Source organism: Gossypium raimondii, chromosome 13, assembly GCF_025698545.1.
Source record: "Gossypium raimondii isolate GPD5lz chromosome 13, ASM2569854v1, whole genome shotgun sequence".
Lineage (NCBI taxonomy): Eukaryota > Viridiplantae > Streptophyta > Magnoliopsida > Malvales > Malvaceae > Gossypium > Gossypium raimondii.
Window position 1 is genome coordinate 25,865,311 of NC_068577.1, and position 5,416 is coordinate 25,870,726.

Here is a 5,416-nt window from a genome sequence, read left to right on the forward strand (position 1 = left end):
AAGTGTCCTCCACTTGGAGCTGAGTGACAGTGGTATAAAATCTTCAGTATTTCATCTTCTGCCATGCATCTCCTGATCATCTGATCTGCACACTTTTTAAACACATATGGCTCTTCCCAGAAATAGTACTTCACATTGTGAAGAAAATTTTTCCTTTGTTGATACGTCTTATCAATTGGCATCAAACCATAAGCTAAATAGTTACCAATATTATCAAACCAAGGGGTATTATGGACATGATTTACCTTCAGGATATGTTAATCTAGAAACATCTCCTGAATTGGTGTAAGAGGAGAATTCCCTTCTTGTGGCTCCAATCTGGATTAGTGATCTGCTACTTGATTTTCGACTCCCTTTCGATCTTGAATTTCTAGATCGAACTCTTGAAGTAGAAGTACTCATCGAATCAGCCTCGGTTTAGCATTTTTGTTCGCAAGTAAATACTTAATTACCTAGTGGTCCATATAGACAGACACTTTGGTACCTACCAGATAAGATCGAAACTTGTCGAAAGAAAACACAATAGCAAGTAACTCTTTCTCTGTTACCGTATAATTCAATTGAGCTCCTGTTAGGGTTTAACTTACGTAGTAGATGGGATGAAAAACTTTGTTCCTTCGCTGGCCCAAGACAGCTCCAATTGCAAAGTCTCTTGCATCACACATCAATTCGAATGATAAAACCCAGTTTGGTGTGACGATTATGGGTGTCATGACTAATCGACTCTTCAAATCGTTGAAGGCTTTTAAGCATTCCTCATCAAACTTGAATATAGAGTCCTACTCCAATAATTTGCATAAGGGTTTAGCCACTTTGGAGAAGTCCTTAATAAATCTTCGATAAAAACTGGCGTGGCCCAAAAAGCTCCTAACACCCTTTACAGATGTTAGAGGTGGGAGTTTCTCAATAACGTGTACCTTTGCTTTGTCTACCTCGATCGCATGTCTCGTTATCTGATGCCCTAGAACAACTCCTTCTCGTACCATAAAATGGCACTTTTCCCAGTTTAGTACGAGATTCATTTCTTCGCATCGCCTTAGTACCTTAGTTAGATTGGCTAAGCAATCATCGTAAGTATCTCCGAATACTGAAAAATCATCCATAAAAACTTCCAAATATTTCTCAACCATGTGAGTAAAAATAGACATCATACATCTTTGAAATGTAGCAGGTGCATTACATAAACCAAATGGCATGCGACTAAATGCAAACGTACCATACGAGCAGGTGAATGTCATTTTGTGTTGATCTTCCGGTGCTACTATAATCTGATTATACCCTGAGTATCCATTGAGAAAAAAGTAGTAATCTCGTCCTGCGAGTCTATCCAGCATTTGGTCCAAGAACGGAAAAGGAAAGTGAGCTTTCCTAGTCGCCTTGTTTAGCTTCCGGTAATTGATGCAGATTCTCCATCCCATAACCGTTCTAGTCGGTATCAACTTGTTGTTCTCATTCTCTACGACCGTGATACCTCCTTTTTTTGGCACGCACTGGACCAGGCTTACCCATGAACTGTCTGAGATGGGATACATGATACCCGTATCTAACCACTTGATGATCTCTTTTTTTACTACGTCCTTCATGATGGGGTTTAGTCTCCATTGTCCATCGATCATCCCTTTTTTGCCATCTTCTAGGATAATCTTGTGCATGCATACAGATGGACTAATACCATGAATATCGGCTATGGTCCATCCAATGGCCTTCTTGAATTGTTTCAGAACTAAGATAAGTTTCTCTTCTTGCTTAGTGGTCAATTCTGCTAAAACAATCACAGGCAGAGTAGAAGCGTTACCTAAATAAACGTATTTTAAATGAGAATGTAATACCTTGAGTTCTAATTTAGATGTCTCCTCGATCGACGCTTTTGGTTGGGAATAATCCCTCTCTTCTAACTCCAAAGATTCAAAACGGGATTGCAGATTAAATCCCCTTTGATTAGCTTTTAGTAAAGCTAAGTATTCATCCTCCTCTTCATCATTTGGAGGATCCAATGTTAAAATTCTTTCCAGTGGGTCCTCAACACAATTGAGTTCCTTCTCCACTATTAAATCCTCTAAATCGGACACTGTAGAGCAATCATCCATTGTGTTAGGAAATCGTATAGACTTAAAGACGTTAAATGTTACCTGATCATCCTGAACACGTATAATGAGCTCGCCCTTCTGCACATCAATAAGGGTCCTTCCAGTTGCTAGGAACGACCTTCCTAGGATGATTGGTACTTCTTTGTCTGGTTTAAAATCTAGAATTACAAAGTTAGCAGGAATGATAAACTTATCTACACGTACCAATACGTCCTCGATTTTTCCTTCTAGATGTACTAAGGATCGATCTTCTCATATTCCCAACTTCCTAAATATTGACATAGGTATCAAGTTGATACTTGCACCTAAGTCACATAATGCCTTACCACAATATGTTGCTCCATTATTGCACGGTATGGTAAAACATCCAGGATCCTTCAATTTTGGGGATAGTTTGTCTTAAAGATATGCACTGCATTCCTTCGTCAGAGCTACCGTCTCAAATTCTCCAAGTCTTTGTTTCTTAGACAAGATATCTTTCATGAACTTGACGTAGTTCGGCATTTGCTCAAGTGCTTCAACCAATGGGATGTTGATGTGAAGTTGCTTGAGCAGGTCAAGGAACTTCTTAAATTCAATCTCCTGCTTCTGTTTCTGAAGTCTTTGAGGGTAGGGTGGTGGAGGTTTCATTACTGGGACTAATTCTGGTTGATTCGTCTTTGGCTGCAATTCTGCATCTAATGACATTGTTAGTTTATCAGAATTAGCTGGTCCTGAGGTTGTTTTGTCGAGTTTTGCAGATTCTGGTTCTGGTGAAACTGGAATTTCAACACTTGGTTGAACTTCTTGTGAATCTTGAGCGTCAGCTGGCTCCTTTTCAACTTCGACAGTGTTGGGCTCTACTGTGTTTCTGCTCCTCAATGTCAATGCTTTACAATGTTCCTTCCCCAGATTTCTTGGATTTTTCGTGTCACTAAGTAGAGCACCTTGTGGTCGATTCCTGAGTTCAGTAGCAAGCTGGCCCACTTGATTCTCCAAATTCCTTAGAGTGGCGTCGTTTTTCGCCATGTATACCTTCAATAGATTCTCTAAGCTATTGGATGGTTCCGCTTGGGTTGGTTTCTGAACTTGTTGGGGGAAACTGGGCGACTGAATTGGTCTAGGTTGGGCGTAAGTGTTACTGGTTCCAGCCCCTTGGTTACTTCAGGAAAAATTCAGGTGATTTCGCCACGATGAGTTATAAGAGTTGGATTACAGTCCTTGCCTCCCTTGGTTTTGGTTTTGGTTACCCATGTAATATACAGATTCGGGGTTCGATGGGCAATCTTCAAACAAATGTCCTTCTCCATAATACACAGGCTATATTCTCAAATTGGTTAGTTGGTTAGGCTGCAAAACTGTTAGACCCATTAGTGGTAAGATTCTTAAGCATTGAGGATATTGAAGATACCTGAGATGTGAGTGAAGTGAGAGCATCCACTTCATGTATTGCAGTGACTCGTCTTCTTGACGTTGCTTGATTGGTTGGCCATTGATAATTGTTACTGGCAATCCTCTCAATAATTTCATAAGCCTCATTATAAGACTCAGAAATGAGAGCACCATTAGCAGAGGCGTCCACTACCATCTTCAGTAAGTGTTGAGACCATTATAGAATGTCTCAAGTTGAATGCAATGTGGGATTCCATATGAGGGCACTTTCGTAATAACTCTTTGTACTTTTCCCATGCCTCATACAAGGACTCATCATTTATTTGTTGGAAGGTAGTGATCTCATTCCTCAACTTGGCATTCTTGCTCGGTGGGAAATACTTCATGAGGAATCTCTTGGCTAACTCTTGCCATATAGAAATGGAGTTCGGTGGCAATGAGTTCAACCAAACACGAGCTCTATCCCTTAGCGAATATGGGAACAGATTTAGTCGTAATGCATCTTCGGGTACTTCGGCTAACTTGAAAGAATCGCTCACTTCCATAAATAGTCTTAAGTGAAGATGAGGATCTTCAGTAGGCATTCCACTGAATATGCCCACAGTCTCAAGCATTTGAAACATGACTGGCTTCAACTCGAATTGTTGTGCCTCAATTTTTGGTCTCCTAATACCCAGATTAAGATCATTAAATACTTGCACGGCATACTATCATAAAGCTCTGTCCCTATCATCAACAATAAGGATAGGATTCTGGGCAAGGTTTGCTCCATTTCCTTGATTCATATTCTCAAAGTTTATCTCTTCAGTCCTTCTCTGGTTTGCTTGTCTTCTTCGCTGTCGAAAGGTTCGTTCTATTTTAGGGTCCACACGGAGTAAGTCGATAATCTGGTTAATACTCATAAACACTTGAAATAATCACAGAAATATTAAGTAAGTAAATATTTAAACAGGAAAATAAATAAACCAAAATGTAAAAACAGATTTACAAATAATGGCTTTTTTTAAAAAGCAGTCCCTGGCAACGGCGCCAAAAACTTGGAACGACGAAAATGTGCAAGTGTACACAATCGCAACAAGTAATAAAGTGAATATTTTGGTTTAAAGATGATTAAAAACTAAGGGTTAAAAATTAAGTAAAAAAATTTAAAAATAAAAAGGTTCTAATGTACGATTTCAAATAAGGTGGCTTGACTGATTTCTCCATTCTTCATTCTCTGTTGTCCTCAGCTATCAAGGTGGCTTATGAACACTTAAATTGCTGCTCAAAAATGGCTAATGAGGACTTCTTTCCCAAGAGAAGAAATCGGCACTTGAACAAAAGGGAAAATTGGAAGGAAAAGTTGAGAGAAAGTGAGAGACGAGAATAGAGATAAGAGTGTGAGTGTGAGGGATGTGTTGAATGATCAGCAAGGGGTGGCTTTTATAGCTGATTGTGGCTGCTAAAAATAGTGAATTCCATCAACTAAAGAGACCCCCCTTGGCTGCCCACACACATGGCAAAGTTGAAAGATTCAACTTTGCTAAAAATGGCCTAGGGCAAATCCATAAAGCCACATTTTTTGGAGGGGTTTGAATGCAAGGGCTTCTTTGCAAGCTTATTTAGTCAGCTAAAATGCTGATTTGGATCAGCATATGGACGGTTCTTGGCAACCCAATTGGTTGCTGGTTCGGTTTACTAGATTCGATTCTACCAATGCGGTTCAATTGGGCCCCTTTTTCCATAATTAATTAAGAATAATTTATTTAGCCCAAATTACATTGGGAATAAATTAAAATTGATTATACTACGAATTAACACACATTTTTGGACCATCTTAGGCTGGAAATAAATTTTCCTCGATGTTTCAAATTGCTTCTCAATTTTATTCTTCGAGCATTGTCTGCCAAGCTAATTTTCGCCCTTTGTGCCAATCAACAATAGTTGAAATTTTACTCGGATCTACTCTGATACCATCT

At 39.3% G+C, this 5,416-nt stretch overlaps 1 non-coding gene across 1 annotated transcript; it reads left to right on the forward strand.

Annotated features, from left to right (window-relative positions):
• The first annotated feature begins 3,708 nt into the window (after positions 1-3,708).
• Positions 3,709-3,814, forward strand: LOC128036364 (small nucleolar RNA R71). The gene has a single exon (XR_008193161.1). It is a non-coding gene; the product is annotated as a small nucleolar RNA R71 (small nucleolar RNA).
• Positions 3,815-5,416: the final 1,602 nt, after the last annotated feature.